Here is a 21859-nt window from a genome sequence, read left to right as displayed (position 1 = left end):
ATTTCAACAATGTTCACAGCATCTTCACCAGGAGTGGATTTCATCTCAAAAAATTACTTTCCTTGCTCATCCATAAGAAGCAACACCTCAGCTGTTCCAATTTGATTATGAGATTGCAGAAATTCAACGGCATCTTCAGGGTCCACTTCTAATTCTAGTTCTCTTGCTACCTCTGCCACATCTGTAGAGACTTTCTCCACTGACATCCTGAACCACCCCCCAAAGTCATCCATTAAGGCTGGAATCAGCTTCTTCCAATCAGCTAATGATATTCTTCCAATATCAGCTAATGATATTTCGACCTCCTCTCATGAATGTTCTTAATGGTGTCTAGAATGATGAGTCCGTCCCAGAAGATTTTTAATGTACTTTGCCCTGATCCATCAGAGGAATCACTATGTATGACAGCTATGGCCTAACAAAACTGTATTTCTTAAATAATAAGACTTGAGAGTCAAAATTACTCCTTGATCCATGAGCTGCAGAAGGAATGTTGTCCTAGCAGGCATAGAAACAACATGACTCCTTGTACACCTCCATCAGAGCTCTTGGGTGACCAGGTGCATTGTCTGTGAGCAGTAATATTTTGAGAGGAACCTTTTTTTTCCTGAGCAGTAGGTTTCAGTGTGCTTAAAATATTCAGTAAACCATTCTGTAAACAGATGTGCTGTCAACCAGGCTTCATTATTCTATTTATAGATGACAGGCAGAATATACTTGTAATAATTCTTGTGTGTGTGTGTGTGTGTGTGTGTGTGTGTGTGTGTATGTTATCAAGCTAAACCTAAGATTCCCACCAGACCATTATAGGCTTTTTATTGTTGTTATCGTACTTCAAGTTCTGGGATACAGAACCTGCAGGTTTTTACATAGGAGTACACATGCCATGGAGGTTTGCTGCACCCATCAACCCATCATCTACATTAGGTATTTCTTCTAATGCTATCCCTCCCCTAGCCTCCAACACCCCCCTACAGGCCCCCGTGGGTGATGTTCCCCTCCCTGTGTCCATGTGTTCTCATTGCTCAACTCCCACTTATGAGTGAGAACATACGGTGTTTGGTTTTCTGTTCCTGTGTTAGTTTGCTGAGAATGATGGTTTCCAGCTTCATCCATGTCCCTGCAAAGGACATGAACTCATCCTTTTTTATAGCTGCATAGTATTCCATGGTGTATATGTGCCACATTTTCTTTAGCCAGTCTATCATTGATGGGCATTTGGGTTGGTTCCAAGTCTTTGGTATTGTGAACAGTGCTGCAATAAACATACGTGTGCATGTGTCTTTATAGTAGAATGATTTATAATCCTTTGGGTATATAATCAGTAATGGGATTGCTGGGTCAAATGGTATTTCTGGTTCTAGATCCTTGAGGAATTGCCACACTGTCTTCCACAATGGTTGAACTAATTTACACTCCCACCAACAGTGTAAAAGCATTCCTATTTCTCCATATCCTCTCCAGCATCCGTTGTTTCCTGACTCTTTTTTTTTTTTTTTAGACGGAGTCTTGCTCTGTCGCCCAGGCTGGAGTGCACTGGCACGATCTCAGCTCACTGCAGGCTCCACCTCCCAGGTTCACGCCATTCTCCTGCCTCAGCCTCCCGAGTAGCTGGGACTACAGGCACCCGCCACCATGCCCGGCTAATTTTTTTGTATTTTCAGTAGAGATGGGGTTTCAGCTCGGCCTGCCATAGTACTAGGAGTACAGGTGTGAGCCACTGCACCCGGCCAGCATAATTCTTAAAGCTTTGCTATATAATTTTTCTATGTGACCCTCCAAACCTCATGTTGAAATTTGATCCCCAGTGTTGGAGGTAGGACCTGGTGGGAGGTGTTTGGATTGTGGGGGCCAGATCCCTCAGAATGGCTTGATGCTATCCTCACACTAATGAATGTCTTCTTGCTCTATTCATTCCGTGAGAGCTGGTTGTTAAAAAGAGTCTGGTGCCTTCCTCCCCACTTGTGTTCTCTCTCTCTCTCTTTCTACCTCTTTCTCCCCATGTGATCTCTGCCTGCTCCTGTTCACTTTCTATCATGAGTGGAAGCGGTCTGAGGTCTTCACCAGAAGCAGATGTTGATGCTATGCTTCTTGTACAGCCTGCAGAACCATGAGCCAACTAAACCTGATTTCTTTACAAATTACACAGATTTGCATATTTCTTTATAGAAACAGAAGTGAACCAAGACAGAACCCTAGGACATTCAGAATGGTAAATGAGTATTGGCTTCCACTTAAAGTCACCAGTTGCATTCGCCTCTAACAAGAGACTTAGCCTCTTTTTTGAGTCTTTGATTTCTCTTCTCTGGCTATAAAAGTCCTAAATGACGTCTTATTCCAATATAAAGCTGTTTTATCTGCATTGAAAATCTGTTGTTCAGTCTAGCCACCTTTATCTATTATTTTAGTTAGATCTTCTGGATAAGTTGCTGCAGCTTCTACATCAGCACTTGCTGTTTCACTTTGCACTTTTATGTTATAGAGATGGTTTCTTTTCTTAACCTCGTGAACCAACCCCTGCTAGCTTCAAATTTTTCTTCTGCAGCTTCCTCAGCTCTCTTAGCCTTCTTAGTATTAACTAGACTTAGGTTCTTGCTCTGGATTTAGCTTCACCTTAAGAAAATATTGTGACTGGTTTGATCTTCTATCCAAATGACTCAAACTTTCTCCGTATCAGCAATAAGCCTGTTTTGTTTTTTTCTCATTCATGTGTTTGCTGGAGTAGCACTTTTAATTTCCTTCAAGAAGTTTTCATTTGTATTCACAACTTGGCTAACTGTCTGGCTCAAGAAGCTTAGCTTTCAGCCTGTCCCGGCTTTCGACACGCCTTCTTCACTAAGCTTAGTAATTTCTAGCTTTTGATTTAAAGAAAGAGATATGCAACTCTTCCTTTTACTTGAACACTTAGAGGTTGTTGCGTGGTTATTAAATGGCCTAATTTCAGTTATTGTGTCTTAGGGAGGCCTAAAGAGTGGAAGAGAGATGGGGGAACCGCCAGCCAGTGGAGCAATAAAAACACAACATTTATAAATTAAGTTCACTGTCTTACGTGGGCATGGCTCCTGATGCTCCCAGATAATTACAAGAGTAACATCAAAGACTAGTGATCACGGATCACTATACCAGACATAATGATAATGAAAAAGTTTGAAATCCTAAGATGTGACATAGACACAAAGTGAGCACATGCTGTTAGAAACGTGGCTCTTATAGAGTTGGCAGATGCAGGGTTGCTACAAACCTTCAATTTGTAAAAATTGCAGTATTTGTGAAGTGCAATAAGGCAAAGCGCAATAAAACAAGGTATGTCTGTATTTAATCAATATTTTCAGAAATGACTTGGGGCCTTACCAGGCTCATATTTCTCCCTTCTTACCTAACAGTCCCTCTTTGGCCTGACACTGCCGCTCCAGCCACCCTCAACTTGTGTAGGGCTTGTTATAGTCCATGTTTTCCTGATACCTATTTTCAAGACCTATAACTTAGTTATCTTTATGTACCTGGTACCAGATGCAATGCCTGGCACAAAGTATTGCCCAATACATACATATTAAATAAATAAGTGAAGATAGAGGTGCCCTCTTTGATCCAGGTCTATAATTTTTCTTTTCATGTTATTCTTCAAAAAGGATTGCAATCCTTTTCCTTACCCTATGCTTCCTCTTGTGAGAGTTTAGGAGTAGGAAGTTGCTTATCGTTATTATCATCTAGTATCTTTATGTGTGGTATGATCAATGGCAGGACACTAATTTTATCAGATCAGGTTCTACTTTGGCTGCCTCTATGGAGGTGTGAATCTCAAAAAAGTTGTGCCTTCTATAAGCTCTATTACATATGAAACTGGAGGCAGCCTATTTCCTTGCTCTTTCTTCTATCAATACATTTGTCATTATCTTCATTCTCTCAGAAGTGACCTTACATGATCTTTCTCTTTTCTCTTATCTTATAAAACATATTTTGGTGTGTTTACTCACTCAGTTTTCCTCCCATCCCATTGATCATGAGAGCAAAATTGCATTAGACTGAAACAAGCCTGGCTCCCAGGACTGCTGACCAAAGGCAGTTCACAGCCCTGGGGACATCTTCTCCCCAGTGTTCAAACCTCACATTCCATTCTGGTCATGCTTTCCGTTGTTAATCCTGGCTTTAGATGAAGCCCAGCTTAGAAGCCAAGGATGTATTAAGTAGTTTCCAGTGATCAATTTTGCCTCTGATCTTTGATTGCAGATGTAATTTTCAACCTATGCATATGAGTCATGTAAGTTGGCTATTTGATGAGAAGTAAGGGCACTATGTTATTTTACTTAATCGAGTATTCATAAACTCCTTATAAAGTTGTGGCAATCTAGCAAAAATCCCCTAGTCATTTACCTTAGCTCATTAAGCAAAAGTATATGTTCTTTGTTTAGGGAAATGTCTTCTCAGGAGATTGTCTTGGAAATATTATTCTGAAAATGACGAAGACACAAATATCCCCACAAGAGAAGACAAACATAGCTTCTTATGTGCCTATAAATACTGTATTTTCTCTGGTTCAGTTGGCAAATGCGCATGGCACACCCTAAAACATCTATCAAATGTTCAGTCCCTGACAGACCCTTACCCAAAAGTAGCTAATAACTGTTCTTGTTATGCCTTTCGACAGCTAAGCCACAGGAGCTGCAGCAATCACCCAATTTTTTATTCTGGTCTTGCTCATGTATTCATTCAATACATATTTATCTTGTTCTTCTGGTGTCCCAAGCACTATTATAGGTGCTGGAGATACATCAGTAAACTAGGTATGATTCTTGCTCATGACCAGTGGAGGCAGTTAGAAGACAGGTGATTAATAGAAAAAATATTAGAGAAAGTGTCAGGTGGAATATTTAAAAAGTGGATTATGTAGCGAATAACAGAGGGTTTGAGGAGGAGAGATTTTAGATTGTGAGGCTGGGAAAGGCTCTCCTAGGGAGACAACACTTAAGCTGATCACTGAGGACAGCGGGGAGCCAGCCAGCCAAAGATGACAGAAGGGCATGCCCCACAGTGGCTCAAAGTCAGACATAAGCTTGGGTGTGTTTGCAGCAAAGAAAGAAGGCCTCCAAGTGGTGAGACTTCGGTGCTTTAAGATGAGGCCATATAAAGGAAGATAAGATGCTTGTGTTTTTATTTTAAGACACTGATGACCTCATGGCCTGGCTGCTCTGGGAAAATGGAGGCAGAGTGGATGAATGGAGGCCAGTTAGGACACTAGTATAGGAGTCCAGGCAAGAGAGGGTAGTGACTGGGATCAGGATGGCCACAGTGGGGATGGAGAGAACTAGGCAAATGAGGGAACTCTTTTATCAGAGAAGTTGACAGCAGTTACTCTTAGCTGCGATGTGGGGCTAAGGAAACAAGGGGATCCAGGATAATTCACAAACATTTTTAAATTTCCTTTCTCTTCATTAGGCTTGTTGACTGTGCACTTGAAAACCTCGGAAGCTTCCTAAGAGTAAACCAGCTTTCGGTGTTCCAGGAAATAACCACAGGGAGCTTTCAAAACTAGGGGCCAAGGAACCAGTACTTCCCTCCAGTCTGGAGAGGTTGTGATTTATTTTCATTCATCGATGTTCATTTTAGTGAAGCTGTTTGGTTAACATAGAAATTTTTACAAATAATTGATAAGAGTTTTGTTTTAAAACTTGTATTTTATGGAAAGTGTGTAGCATTTCATCTTGAAATGACAACAATGACTCTCTGTCCTCGGCTTTTTGATTAAGGAGAGAAGTGTGAATAACATTTGTTTGGGGTTTTTAGCACTACTATGGTTACAGTGTGATGGCTGAAAATGTTCTATCCAGCACATTATTAGTTATTCCATTTCTTGATAAAGCAGACATTTACCAACAAGGCAGAGGCAGGGAGTGTGGTGGGGGTGGGGGAGGCCAAACTCTGTGAAATGCTTAACCTTTTAACATAGTTCAACAAAGTTTAGATTTCTGGCAAAACGCCTAGACTTTGTAAGGCTGTTCATGGTTGCAAAACCCGACAAGACCCTAGTGCTTAAATTATTCTGGCTCAAAAGTTGAGACAATGTGAAGAGAGCAAAGGGAAAAAACAAACACACCCTGATAGCTACAGCTGGGCTCATGGCACAGAGTAAGTAATTTGGAAAAGGATGCTGGAGGTGGTTGATTACAACCTACAGTTCTCCTTGGAGGTCTGTCAATTACCTCTGCCAAGAGAACAAATTCTACCCAAAGGGAAAGCAAGTTCGGCATGCAACGTGAAGAAGGACCTTAAGAACACATGACAAACCAAATATATCATAGATTCGAGAGAATCGCTTGTTTCCCAGAACCTCAGCGATTGTCCTCACAGAGAACAGCAGCAAAGATTCATCAAGGAATACAGGTGTTAGGCACTTTGCCTGAGAAGAGTTGTCTCATCCAGAAATGCAGATGTAGGTTATAATTGCTGACAGTGTCAATGACAGCATCTTCTAGCCAAAGAAAATGGGGAATTTGTAACTAGCCAGAAGTAATCACATATTTCCTTATACCGGCCTTTGTCTGGTATGTGTCAACATTTCTGTTGGTTTGAATTCCTAGGAGTTTGTCTAAAATTTGTTAGAACATATGGATCATTTGTAAATAAGAAAGCATACAATGATAATTATGAAATAATTATGGATGAATGTAGTACAGTGGTTCCCATACGTGGTCCTCAGAACCCTAATTCTGAGGGAGGCACTGTAGATGACAAAGGGATTAATTTAAATATTAGTTCCTTGGTCAATAAAATTGGGAAGCTTCTGAATGTTGCTTAGATTTCTCTACAATAGTATTTCTCCTTTTCAAAGTCTGTAACAGTTTTATATGCATTGTGAAGCTCTAGAAGGGGACAGAGTATCCATCTTTTTTTCCAAATATATTTGGTCACAAAATTATCTCTATACCGTGTCTTCATCCCACTATTTTGATGGATTATATCATCAAACACATATTCTGAGGGCACATACACTGGTCAACACTGGTGTAATGCAATGTGCATCATAGGCATGTCTGCAGATGGATGCGTTTTCACATAGGGGCTCAAGAACAGTAGAAGGAATCAGACAAACAGCAAAACAAATGGAGGAACTGGGTAATTCAGTTCAATTCGGCAATTTTACAATGTCAGATCCAAGATTTCTGCATTCCTTTCAGCTGTTCCTTCCTAATTGCAATATGGCTGCTCTGACTCTGACACCCACATCTACATCCGATGTAGGAAAAAAGTAGGAGAAAGGGGAAGGGTGTGAGAAAGGCTGTTTTTGTAATTAAGAAAATGAAAAAGTTTCCAGGAACACTACAGCAGATTTGTGAATGTATATAATTTCATGGGACTATGTCACACAGGAAAGAGCTGTGAAAGAGATTACATTAGAATTTTATTTTGCTCTATGGGGCATTTTCTTGGTGACTTAGAGGCAGTAACAGAATTGAGGTCAGAATAGGAGTTTGGGGTGATTTGTGCATATTTCAAGCTGTAGAAATATGAGGTGGAATGTGTTATTTTAGACACATTCCTTTGGGCAAGTCTTTTGAAGTAACTGGGTCCTTCTTTTAAAAAGTGGTAAAATATCCTATCTCCTTTTTTTTTTTTTTTTGTCTTGGGGGAAGTATACTCTCTTAAAATAAACATACACAAAACCACACACACATACTCCTTTAAAGCTAGGTCGGGAGCAGACATGCCCCCCATCCCTGGAAACGCTGTCTAGTGGCTTTTCAACCATCAGATCCAGGTCAGTACTTGTCAGAGGACAAAATGTTCTGAGGCTTTTCCTTAGGTTACTAGTTGACTTTGTTGCTTTTGCTAGATTGGATCTTTCAGGACCCAATCCAGGCCATGGCTTAAAACATGAAAGTGTTTTAGAGACATCTGAGATAATTGCCGTATTTTTTAACTCTCTGTGCTCTTAATGAGGATAAACATACACTAGGAAACAAATTGGTTCAGTTTGCTTATGAAATTTTCTTTGGTAGCAAGACACAGACATGTTGGTACAACACTGTTCTCTATGGAATGGAATTTATGAAGAGGGAGTCCCATGATGAAACCTCCAGAAGGGGCTAGCAACTTTTAGTCTACGAAATACCAGAAAAGAATATTTGCTATAAAATGATTTCTTTGAAAATTGTCAATCATATGGGCCTCTAATTCTGTTATAATAAAATCCCACTGGTTTTGTACCACTTTTAGCAAAAAAAAAAAACTTAAAACATGTTCGTTTTTATATTTTTCATTTTTAAAATAATATAAGCCTCATTATTAACTCTTCAAAAAAATGGAAACACTACTCTGAAACCAATCATCCTAAGCATTCTCTTGAAATATCTTCTAGGTTTTTAAGTATGAATTTTCTTTAAACATATGATTAAACTTGTAGCATTATACCGACATCTTACTTTCTTCACTTTCTGTTATGTGGTAAGCACTGTTGTCATGATACTATCTAGTCTCATACAACCATATGAACAATTGGGTTGTTTTCATTTTTTTCTCAAAGTGCCATATTATTGAGCCCATATTGTCATCCCTCATATGGTAATACTAGTGTTTTTGCCCATAGATGCAAAAATTATTCATTTAATCCTTCAACTGATTTATTGATTACCTATTTACATATGTGCAAGAAACCATGAAGGATACAAAAAAAAAAAAAAAAAGTGGGCCCTAACTTCAGGAGTATGAGGGTAAAAGTTATCCATATGTATGTCCATATGGAGTTGACAAAACTAGCCATTTGTAGAAGGTAAGTATAAAATATAATAGGAACACCAGGGGCATGTACACAGAGGAAAGGCCACCTGGGGACACAGCGAGAAGGCACCATCTGCAAGCCAAGAAGAGAGGTCTCAGGGGATATACCAAACCTACAGACACCTTGCTTTTGGATTTCTAACCTCTAGAATAGTGAGAAAATAATTTCTGTTGTTTAAAGCAAAACTAGGAATAAAAAAAGATGACAGGTGCTACAGGAGTTGAGAAGAAAGGGGCTGAGGAAAGAAGAGATTGGAAATGGACTCACCATTCCATTCAGCCCGGATCTGATCTGGATTTAGAGAGGTGAGGATGAGGGGGCTGAGGGACATTTCAGGCAAAGCAGAAAGGGTGGGAAATTCCTGGGTATGTTTAAGGAGTAGTCAGATTTATGCGTAGTTTGCACAGTGGAGTTTATTTTAACCGCAATTTCCTGCATTTCCAGAAGAAAATGGTCTGGAACCTTTAAATGCTGAGAATTTCCCAGTTCTCTTCTTCAGTTGTATGTGCAAAATCAGGGAGTACGTGTTTGACAGTGAATAGACATGAGGTCTCCTTTTTTCTAGTGTAAGCTACTTTCCCAGACTTATACTCTTTGCCTGTCATCTCTTAAAAAATCTGAAAAAAGAAAGCTTCATTTGGAAGAAAAGAAATCAAAGCCATTTATACCTTTTCATACTCAGCCTTCCCAGAATTTTCATGTTGACTCATATTTTCGGTAAAACTGGAGTTAAATGTCTCTGCATTTTGCTTTGTGAGAATGGTATTGAAAAGTACATGCAAGTTGAAGAAATTCTGTAATTACAAAGTGTCAGAGCTGGAGAGGCCTCATTACAGATCACTTAGATCATCTAGCCAGTGGTTTTCAAACACTGTATTTTTAAATGTGTATTTTTCCTATTAAATGGAAGCTACACTCTTAAGACCAAATGCAAGCGACATAAAACCAAGTCCATCTCCTTAGGCAAATTATCTGAGTCCTTAAAGTTTCTCAGAGCACAGATGAAAAAACACCTGTTGAATCTTATCTGCTTACCTTACAGGTAGTAAAATTGAGTCCTAGAAAATAAAGTACCCTTAGAGGATGTCATAAGTCCATTATGAGGGCAGGTATGTTCAGGATTCAGCATCTTGGCTGACTCCAAGCTTTTAAATCAGAGATGAATGCAATGAGTTAAGCCATAGTAAGTCTCTATTTCTTCATTCTCCCATCTCCCTTCTCCTAGGGAAAAGAAAGAAAGTCATGTTTCTGAGGCCTGGGAAGCAGAGGACAATGCAAAGGGTATTCACCAGTATTCAGCTGCATCCTCCGCTTCCAGGTCCTCTGGGTCCCAGGGTCTGGGCTTCCCCTCACACAGCCCCAAGAGAGCAGGGAGGCTCATAGCTACACGTCCGCTGTGATGAGGCTGCCTTTCAAGGAGCACCAAGAAGCATCAGAATGGGAATGAGAGCAGGAATTCTCATTCTTAAACAAATACTTTGTGCCTTAAAAACAATCAATTTTTACTTTCTGAAAAATTGCTGTTTCTCAGTTCCAAGCCTTGAAATCCTTCTAGTGAATTGGTTCTATTTCATGTAGACAGAAGAAACATATCTAAAATGGACTACAAATGACTCTTCTGATGGAGTATTTCTACTGGCACCTATTATGCCCTCATGCTTCATGGGCAAAGTTGTTACCATGATATGATTACCTTTCAAGTCATGCTGATAGTTTTTGGATTAAATGTACCCGTGGGATAAATGGTGATGTTTAGAACATGGGTGACCCATGCACGTTAGGTGTATTTTGCATAGGCCACAAATTGGTGAACGAAGAACCAAATGTGTGATGTAGATTTGCTTTGTGAGGGGTGTCTGGCATTTTAAAATTTTTGAATAAATTTTTAAGGGATTTCACCTAAAAATTCAGATTTCCTATTTCTCTTCAAAAATCAGAAGACTGGGCAATACTGCCTCCAAAGTCTTAAGGATGACTGACATGATAATGTTTGATCTGAGCTGTGTGGTATCTGCTTCCTTTAGATGAGACATGCGTTCCTCAGTTTTCTCTAGTTCCCTATTGTGAAGCCACCACAGGGGCCTGGTGCTTTTTTATAGTCTTCAATATTCCTTTGAAGCCATGCTTCTGCTAAAAGTGAAATAAATATTTGGTGTAGAGGGTACATGTTTCTTACATAGAGTTGGGCTAAATACCTGATTTAATTGGCCTTGTGAGCATTTGAGTTTACCACTCCTGTACAATGTGTGAATGGATAACACGGTGTGGCACTAATTCTGTCATAAACATTTTTCTCATATTTTAGCATCTCTAAAATTGGGAGGCATTTTAGATTTGCTGTCACTGGGCAGCAGCCATGGGGAGTTAAATGGTTGCTGCCTGCAAACTTGGTCATAACTGTTTATGTTGTTATATCAATTGATTTTATGTCTAGTGTTGGAAAGGTGCAACACCAACAAAGGCATTGGTTTTAAGTTACTATTTAAAACATCTTCAATAAGATTATGCCATTACTCAGTATTGACACAAAAAGTGACTTTAATATGCAGAAAGACAGGGAAACAGCAACTTGCCATGACTTTGATATTAGTGAAGCAAAAGTTCCTTGTAGGAGTAATGACTGCATTTCCTTCTTTTCTTGGAAAGAGGATCCAGGTGCTTTAGGAGACCTAAGAAGGGGAAATCTTACAGGTCTATGAGGCTTTGTTACATTTTGTTACTGAGATAAGTGCAAAAGAATTCTTATTACACGCCAAGCAGTGAAACCAAAGGCAAGAGAAAATGCCAAATAGTTTGTAATAGATAAAAAGAAATGTCCGGACAAAGGCTGTGTGGCCCACCCAGGCTTCACAGAGGACTATCATTAAGGTGTTGCATCTGGGATTGATTGGAAGTGTATCCTCTTTTCTGTATTGGTACCGTTAAAAAGAACCTGAGCCAGACAGTATTTAAAGCAATTGGAACACGTTTTATTCAGGAGCGATTGCAATATGGGAAAAGAAACCTCAGTATAGGACTGAGCTCAATTCTGAATACAGCAAGGACAAGTGGGGAGGTATAGCTAAGGAACAGGGTAGCGGGGGCGGGAGGGGGGTTCAGTGGATGAAAAATGACTAAGAGGAGACATCAAGAGTAGGGGAAGTTTTGGTAAACTAACTTAATAGGATTCTTGCTACAACTGGGCTATGCAGGTCCAGCAAAGATGGAAGGAAGGCTGAGACCTTAGTTAGGAAGAGGGCTCAGAGGAACCTGACTGAAGTTTGGTCAAGAAGAGTTTTGGTCAGTGCATAAAATAATGGTGCATTTCACCATCCATGATGTCTTAGATTCAATAAATATGATGAAACAAAGCCAGAAAATGGGAAGGCCTTGCTGCCTCTACTAACTATCAACATGGTCCCTTCTGCTACCGTCTATCTGCCTTTTTCAGAATCGCCTCCTCTCTCTTTCTGACTACTGAGTGAAAAAGAAATGGAGGCAAAATGCTTAAATGGCATGACTCTTAGGAAACAGCAAATGCTGCTGGAGTAGAAAATAGAACCAGACACAACAAACCAAGCTGCCTCTAAAATTCTAAAGGCAGATCAACCTAGACCCACACATCTGAGAATTGTCTTCCCGAGTCTTTCCAAGTTTAAAAAAGGACATTTAATGAAAACCCCAACAGATTCATAGGAAGCCACAGCTGAAGGGCTAGGTGAACTTGACCTGTTGTCTTACAGGCGCCAAAACCTGCTGTTCAGGACAGTGACACATCCATCCCCTGTCATGTGTTATTACTTATAGTACGTGTCATGGGACAAATGTTTGTTATTAACAGAAGTTCCACGGACAAATTTTATCATCCGCTTTCTGGTCCACTCCAATTTAACAATTTTATATTTTGCCTGCAGGCTAGGAGAGCTGAGTTTATGCCAAAGACATTTCTATTTTAGCTGTCATGCCCCAAAATGAACACTTTGTTTTAAAAAGAACTGGAAAAATAACAGGCAAGAAGAAAAAAGTAATTCCTTTTTTGACATTTTGAAAATAATTTAAAGTTAATTCTAACCAACCAATAGCTGTTTGGTTCAGTTATCTTTCCAGAAAGTGAGATACTGGCTTTAATATTAGAAACAAATCATCTTTACTTAGCAAAAGGCCCTATTCATAACACACATGTTTAGGGAGTTGTTTAACTTTATTGCTATGCTGAAAGACACCGTGACACGTCCTAGGGAGGTGTGCATTCATTTGAGTATTTTCTGTTTCTCACATTTATAAGCCATGCTATCAACCAAATAAACTGCTAGCATGGGAATGACCCCCTCATATCACTTTTGGTAAAATTCTTTGAACTCCAGGGTTAATTAGCATATTTTTTACTGGTAAAACAAAGTGGAAACGGCCTTGCCTAAAAATTAACCACCCATACTCCGTTCTTCAGAAGGAACACAAGAGCCAAGGTAAAATGTTACTTTCTCCAGAAAATTTATGCTTTCACTTTTAAATTGCTAAATTATTGTGTTTTGGGGGCTGACGTTTTCATACCTTTTACAATTTTCTAATGGTGAGATTTTGGTGATTGAGTTTTAAAAGTGTAATTACAACATATTTGAAAGCTAAATGATAATTGCCACTGTTACTGCTAGAAATTTTGTACTGAATAGAATTAGAGCTGGAATATATCAGAAGCTTATTTGGGTGGAGCACATCAACATAGTTTTAATGTTTTAAATTTGGTGTGTTTCCAGAGTTCCCAGGGCAATAAGACAAACTTAATAGGTGAATAACAGTTTACATAGTGTCTGATATTGAGTAGGCACTTGTGAATATTTGTTGAAAAAACTTTGCATATGCATGCACAGATACATGAAATGTGCACACTATCTTTCAATAAAATTCAAAATTAGGACATGTCCCACAAATATTACATTTAATACTACTCAACAAGTGAACTCAATATATTTAGAATAATGATGATAATTATTATAGGTAAGTTATAAATAAATTTTTTTATTATTAACTAACTCTCAACTTCATTTACCTTTTCTGCTGTCATCTCCACCTCAGATAGTACCTTAAGACCTCAGTAATTCTAGAAAGTGTCTCTGATAAGAAGGCCACAAGTCATCTCTAGAGCAATTCCTAGACCCAAACTGTGTCAAGTCACAGAGAGCTGCACCTTCATACTCCAAAAGAACAATGACCAAGAAGAATCTTTTCACTGGTTTTATCTGGATGAGAGGAGAAAAGCAAGAAGAAAGATCATTCATTTATTCACTGATATATTCCAGATATTTATAGAGAAGGGGAAAATATATAAAATTTCTGGTGATAGAAGAAAGCCATTTATACAGAAATCCTGTTGCACCATGTTGCAACTTTACCTAAACATTCTCACGAACTTCTCAGTGAATTAAAGTTAACTTGATTTGGGAGGAATTTGGAAAAGTTTGAGTCTACATCATATTGATAGTGGAGACTCCCCATGTGGCAAACCAGGTACAGTACAAGGGTGGTCCTCCAAGAGAGACTAACACCAAGATTGCTTAGTTTATTTATTTAGACTAACAAAAATTCACTCCTTGACCAAATTTGAGTCAGACTCCTCTGAGTCCTCTTTCTATCTAGGTATTGTCCTTGGGCTCTATCATTGGCCCACTTAGTTCAGTTTTAGCAAGAATTCTGCTAGGTCAGTGATATGGTTTGGCTGTGTCCCCACCCAAATCTCATCATGAATTGTAGCTCCCATAATTCCCATGTGTCATGGGAGGGATCCAGTGGGAGGTAGTTGAATCATGGGGGCAGGTTTTCCCATGCTGTTCTCATGATAGTGAATACGTCTTGCAAGATCTGATGGTTTTATAAGGGGCAGTTCCCCCACACACACACTCTTGCCTGCTGCCATGTAAGATGTGACTTTGCTCCTCAATCACCTTCTGTCATCATTGTTAGGCCTCCCAGCCATGTGGAACTGTGAGTCTATTAAACCTCTTTTTCTTTATAAATTACCCACCCTCAGGTATTTCTTCATAGCAGTATAAAAATAGACTAATATAGTCAGGTTAGTGAAAAATCCCCCACCTTTGGAATCTGATCACCCTCCATGTCTGATCAAATTCCTTATCCTCTCACTCTTGATATCTTATTACCTTGACCTGTCTTCAGCAAGAATCCTGTGAGTCCAGCTCTCAAGAATCCTCCGGCCTTGATATTTAATCTTGGTAATGTTCCCTCCACTGACCCTGACTCTGTTCCTTGCTATAAATCCCTGCTTGTCTTTGTTATATTTGGAGTTGAGCCCCATCTCTTCTCCCCACTGCAAAACCTTCATTGAAGTAATCTCTCTTGAATAACATCTTCCTTACCGTCTTTAACAAACAAGCGTCATGAACAACTTTTTATTTAACAAAGTGTAAATATTACCATAGCTATTTTATAGCCTGTAACTTAAATTGCTAAATCATTAATCCTCTATTAAATTTTAAGTCAATCTAGGCATATAAGAGATGGTACTCTACGACAGTTATAATCTGAATAGTTAGGACCCTATTCACAGATTTATATTTCAGGCAATAGAAATCTCTGTATTGGCATGTCAAAACTAATAATATTTTATTTTCTTTTTAATTCTATGTATTTTATTGTATTCATTTATCTATTGACTTGACCAAACTCTCACAGAGATCCATGGCACAAAAATGATTTTAAAAAGAAAACCCTGGATTTATTCTATTGAAATATTTTTTAAAATTCAATAATATACTTTATTTAACCCAATATGTCTAAAACATTATCATTTCACCATGTACTCAATATAAAAATCATTAATAAAATATTTTACATTTTTTTGCTGTCTTGTTGAAAATACATTGTTAATTTTACACTTATAGTACATTCCAATTCAGACTTGCTACATTTCTGAAATAATCTATAAAAATAACAAATCAGAAAGCCTATGTTCTGTGTGCCTAAGCTTGATAGAACTTTGAAGGGATGTCATATCGGTGACTCTTCCTTTTAAAACAGCATTAGAAGAGATAAGTTGAGAAGACCTGAGAGAAACATAAAACAAGTTGGCAGGATTTCAATGCGGATGAAAATTTATAGGTTTGCAGTCCAGGACTTTACCAAGTATAGTTCTACAGTAAATCATAGCTGAATTGTTTTCCAATGAAGTTCAAATTTTGAAATTAAAGAGAAATTACAAGTGTTATTAGATTTAGCTTCTGGAAACTAAATGTTTCAACCATACCTGTTGTATAATGTCATTGACCTCTGTCAATTAATTGGGAGAAAATGGTTTGCCTGTTTGCTTGGTTGTTTAGGGGACTAAAGGTCTAACTATACAACACACCTTGGTGTATGAGGAGAAAATGTGAGCTCTGTATTCTGACTTTGTTGGCTGAGTGGATGTAGAGTTAATGTTTGGTTGACATTTATTGAGCATCTATTTAGCCAGGCACTGTAATAGGCTCTGAGGAGGCTATAAAGGCAAGTGAGAGAATTTCTTCAGATGACTACATTGCTTGGGCATAGAACAGAATCACTGTTTTTGTAGAATGTGAATATTTTGTTAAATGGCACTTTTATGACTTTAAACAGTTAGTTCTCCTTTTACCCCAATTTCTTATCATCAGGAAATAATTGGATGATCTAGTTTTCCTTTCTTCTAGAGTTTTCCAGAACATTAATATTCCCAAGCACCAAATGTGAGCTCCTTGAGCAGGGCACCACATCGAGAAACAGCTTTATCGTGGTGGCAAGTCCTGAGATGTCAATAACGCATGGCTTAGGAGGCCTGGAAGGCCCTCTTGACCCAACAGTTTTCTCCCAGTTTGCCCAAGATAGTCACATTACTAAGTAGCAATACATTAGAAATTCATTGGATAAATAAGTATTGATTATACCTCCTAATGACTCTTTGAGCCCACCTTCACTGAGAAAGTAGAAATTTTCACAAGATTGGGGGTAGGTTGAATATGAGCCACTGCAGGAGGTGAGGTGACATGGGGCAGAGCAGATTGAGGTGCGCAGTGCTGCTTGCAGTGTGCAGCATGAAGACAATAAGGCAACCCACTGGCAACCTGAGAAAATTCTGTCCATTTCAAGAGTGGCCTTGTAGAGTAGTGCAGATGGGGTAACTCTTCCAGTTAGAGGAAGGGTGCAGAAGCCAGTGTTGAGAGAGGAGGGATGATGCCCCCTGACCTTGTCCTCAGTAGAGTCCTCTTGCCCTGTGACTCCACATTTAAGCTGATCTCTGGCAGTGCTGCCTCCCTCATTGGACTGACTGTAAATGATGATACGTTGCTTCTGAGAATTCTTCAGAGCACAATGAAATGCAAGCAGCAACATTCAAATAAGATTTTATTAACCACTTACAGATACCTGAAGGTAAAGAGAAATAACAGCATGAAATTAAATAATTTGGATTTTAAGGAATAAGTACTCTGTCTTCAAGTTGTAGTCCAGCAGCTCCAGGCCAGGTGTGTGGCAGAGGCCATCCTTCTTCCCTGACCTGGGGATGTCCTGTAGCATATTTAGGCCCCTCTAGGCCCATAGAGATGCCAGCCACAAGGGGAAGCCTCGAGAGATAGGAGTTATCATTCCTGTGGACTGTAACTTTCTTAATGGCAGAGATCACATCTGTTTTACTCACATTCTTTCATTGAGGAATTTTTTCACTGAGCATCCACCCTATGCCAGATGCTTGGGATACATCAGGAAGCCAAAGAGACAAAAACAAAACATTTTCAAGTAACAGACAATAACAAAACATTTTTAAAAAGTTTGATTAGAGTGAAATAAATGCTACAGAACATGATAGGTAAAGGGGGACTGGAAATTCCAGCGGGGAGTTTGTATGTTTGGGGGTGGGTGGTGGAGTGGGATGTTTTTGCAATGCAAAATAGGGTGGTAAGGGTAGCCTCATAGAGAAGGTGAAATCTAAGACAAGGGTTGAAAGAGATGCACAGATGAACCACGTGAATATAGAAAGGGAGAGCCGGAGGCAGAGAGAAGAACCAGCACCTCGACCTTAAGTTGGTCACTATTAGATAATTAGAGGAAGAGTGCTAATTAGAGGGAGGGTGCAGAGGCTGCTGTCGAGAGAAAGGATGATCTCAGAGAGGTAGGAGGGATGAGGGGTCATGGGAACCTTAAAGGCCATAATAAGGACTTTGTCTTTTCTTGAGTGAAATGCAGAGCCACTGGAGGGTGTGGAGCAGATGAGTGGTATGATTTGAACTCAAATTTTATCAGAAATACCTGTGGAGTGGTGCTGAGAACGGACTATAGGGAGGCAAGGTGAAAGCTGAGGTGCCAGTATAGAGACGATGGTGGATGAGAGCATGGTGACAGTGGTTAAAGTGGTGGAAAGAAGTCAGACTCTGGATATATTTTGAAGGAAGAGCCAACAAGATTTCCTGATAGATAGGATGTGGACTGTGAAAGGAAGAAAGGCATCAAGTCTTTTGGTTTGTGCAACTGGAAGCATAGAGTTGCCATCAGCTGACACGGGGAGGAGTGGGTTGCATATGGTGGGAAGTTGGAATGTAAGTTTAGTTGTGCACACGTAGAATTAAAGATGTCCATTAGGTACTTTTGTGGAAACACTTAATGGGCAGTTGGATATACAGTTTCTAGTTTTGGGCAATGATTTGGGCTGGAGAACACTGCCAGATAGGTAGTAAGCATTCAATAAATATTCATTGAATGAATGAATGGGCGAATGAATGAGTTGAAAGTCTGTCTTCCAAGGTTGGATTTTCTGTCTGAGGAACTTCCTTTCCCCAGATAATTGTCACAGAAATACTAACTTTGCTTAGTGGAGACATCAATCCATATAACATCATAAGACCACACTGTCAAAATATAGCAGAGTAAGTCTAACATATGTATGTAGGTACAAATATCTACTCATTTATAAACTGGTTGGGCATGGGTGCATGTGTTGGTTTGGTGGCAGCTGTTATAATTTTTACTAGGTTATTGAATAAGTGACGATTAGAGTGGAGCCAAGGAAAGTGATACGGGTGATCTTAAACACACAGGGTTTCTAAATTTTGCTTAGAATTGCCTTGGAATGGATTTAGAGACCTAAAAACCAGTATCATGAAATCAAAGACCACTAGGACAGCCCATAAATTATTGTTTGACCTGAAATGCTTCCAGTAATTCAGAGAGGGCAGAGGTGAATGTCTAGGTTTCCAATCTTATGATCTAAACTTCCTTCTTTCCCCATTTGCTCCATTTGTTTTTCTAGAAAATTTGTCCCTGTAGGAGGTAGCTGAGCTATTGGAAGAATTTGATCTCAATAAATTACTATAGTAGTAATACTGTAACACATCTTTACTTTTTAAAAACAGAGCTTCCCTATCCAGCCAAAAAGCATGTAGGTCTTTGCATACACAATACATTTCTATAAAAGTAATTAAAACAACATGAAAGAACCATTTTGGTGGAGAGCCTTTTAAACAGCCCAACGAGTTTGTTTATAAATGTGGTTTTCTAGATCATGCTCAGAATTCTTTGCAAATAAATATTTGCATGATATTTTTGTTCAAAGATTAATTTTTCCTGGGATAAAATGGGGTTTTAGAAATATTCTTGTGTTTAGCTTCATATTGCTTTTCAGTGATATTATGGATTTATAGAACTATTTCTATTAAATGGAAATTATACACTGAGCACAAAATTTTGTGAACTTAATTTGAAATGTGGGCTATATTCAAACTACAGAATGTGCTGTTTTAAATAATTCACAGTAGAGATAGACAAAGACAAAAATACATCTGGACAACAGTAGTTGAGCTGGCTATTTTAAGAAATCAATCTCAGTGGTAGCAAAGTCACTCTCTTTATGAGATTGTAATTTCTAAAGCACAGTTAATATTGGGCCCTATCACATGCATCTGGGAGTAACTGCACATCTGTGAAATGTTTTTACAAAGATAATTCATCTTTTTCTAAAAAGAGACATAAAATTACTTGTTGGGTGAGGCTATTTATATGCAAAATATTGTTATTTTTTGCACCCAACCAGGAAAGGGGATTGGTTTGCATCAGGTTCTCCTTGTTTTCCTTCTGTTCTGATTTATTCTTTTGTTTTTATCATATTATTATCAATAGTAGGGTGTTTTTGTTTTTTTTTAAAAAAAACAGGGTCTTGCTATTTTACCCAGGCTGGTCTCAAACTCCTGGCCTCAAACAATCGTGCCTTCTAGCCTTCCAAAGTGCTGAGATTACAGGCATGAGACACCATGCCTGGCCCATCAGTAGTTTTTTTACTTGGTCTAGCGCTTTATATTATTTTAATTCCCAGATGGTCGATTTGCTTATACATCAGTTTTCCTGTGAAATGACTAGAATACTTTGATCTTGGCAACAAGAATTGTTTCAGGTTTACAACATGTTGAATTGAATCTTATCATGAGGGAAGTGAACAAATCAGGAAAACCGAGTAGGTATCGGTAGTTGTATTCATCAAAGTACCGCAATTGGAACAAACAATTCAGGCAGTTGACTAGATTCGAACTGTAACATCATTCCAAATATTTATGGTTGTGGATTTAACCTGCAAAAGTTTTGATTCCTAAAATATAAGAGTTTGTAAATAATCTCTGGTTTCCTAAAAAGGAAAATGATATTACCGTACACATACACATATAGATCCTAAAGTAATAAGGGCTGTACTCCAGCACAGTTTAGTTGAACTCAAACAATATTATAAGGTCCTCACTTCAAAGAGGAGCTCAAGAGAGTATGTTTTTAAAAGAAAATCAGATCTAATGAATGACTTGTCTCCATTTTTCACAGCTTAATTAAGCTTGGCTTTATTCTTAGAACTTAATGAGAGGGTTCCTTAAAATGTTATCCTGGATTCTTGAGGCTTCTTCAGACTACCTCACTGCTTCAGGCCAATTGGGCATCAAGCATCCTTCCAGGATCCCATAGTTCAAGCTCACAGTGTGGGTGTCCTCTGAATAATCAAATTGCTCAGTTAGCAATTTCTCTAGCCTCATGCCTCTTTCCAAGTGGTTCTTTTCTGAAGTAGAGTAAGAAAAAAACTGCCATAGAGAAAGAAATATAATTTATCCTTCCTGCTCTACCTTCTCTCCACTTTTCCTTCTTTGTTCCACTTCAGGGTAAGGCACAAAAGGTACCTGTGCTAGGGTACTAGAGTAAGGGAGAGTAAAAACCCAAAGCAAAGTCAGGAGACACACTGCTTGTCTCTTTTCTGTTTGCTTTGAATACTTATCAGTTCTTCCTCCTGTCTAACTGAAACACTGTACCCTTTGGCCACCAGCTCCTCATTCCCCTGACTCCTCAGCCTCTGGTAACCACCATCTCTACTCTGTTTGACTGTTTTAAATTCCAAATGTAAGTTAGAACATGGTATTTGTCTTTCTGTGCTGGCTTATTTCACTTGGCATAATGTTCTCCAGGTTCATCCATGTTGTCACAGGTGACAGGATTTCCTTCTTTTTTACAGCTGAATAATATTCCTTTGTGTATATACACCACAGTTTCTTTATCCATTCATCCATTGGTGGACACTTAAGTTGATCCCGTAACTTGGCTATTGTGAATAACGCTGCAATAAACATGGGAGTGTGGATGGCTCTTTGATGTACTGATTTCAAATCCTTTGGACATGTCCCCAGAAGTGGGATTGCTGGATCATATGGTAATTCTATTTTTTTTTTTTTTTAAGGAACCTGCATGCTATTTCGAATAATGGCTGTATTGATTTACATTCCCACCAGCAGTGTGCTAGGGTTCCCTTTTCCCCACATCCTCACTAACATTCACCTCTCATCTTTTTGATAATAGCCATTGTGACACTCCCTGTGTCTTTAAAGAACACATCACCTGCAAGCTCCCTGCTCCTTGAGGTGTGTCACTCCAGACGCTGGGTCTCGTGCTATTTGTTACAATCTTATATCACAGCATATAATGTTTGGAATAGTATGTTTAAACAGAAAATTTAACATTTTGAGACGTTTAACAACGAGGTTACTGTTTGTTTGTTTGTTTGTTGGAGAACAGTCTATAAAAAACATTTACTTTAGGCCAGGTGTGGTGGCTCATGCCTGTAATTCC

This window comes from Gorilla gorilla, chromosome 3, assembly GCF_029281585.2.
Source record: "Gorilla gorilla gorilla isolate KB3781 chromosome 3, NHGRI_mGorGor1-v2.1_pri, whole genome shotgun sequence".
Lineage (NCBI taxonomy): Eukaryota > Metazoa > Chordata > Mammalia > Primates > Hominidae > Gorilla > Gorilla gorilla.
This window is presented reverse-complemented; position numbering follows the sequence as displayed.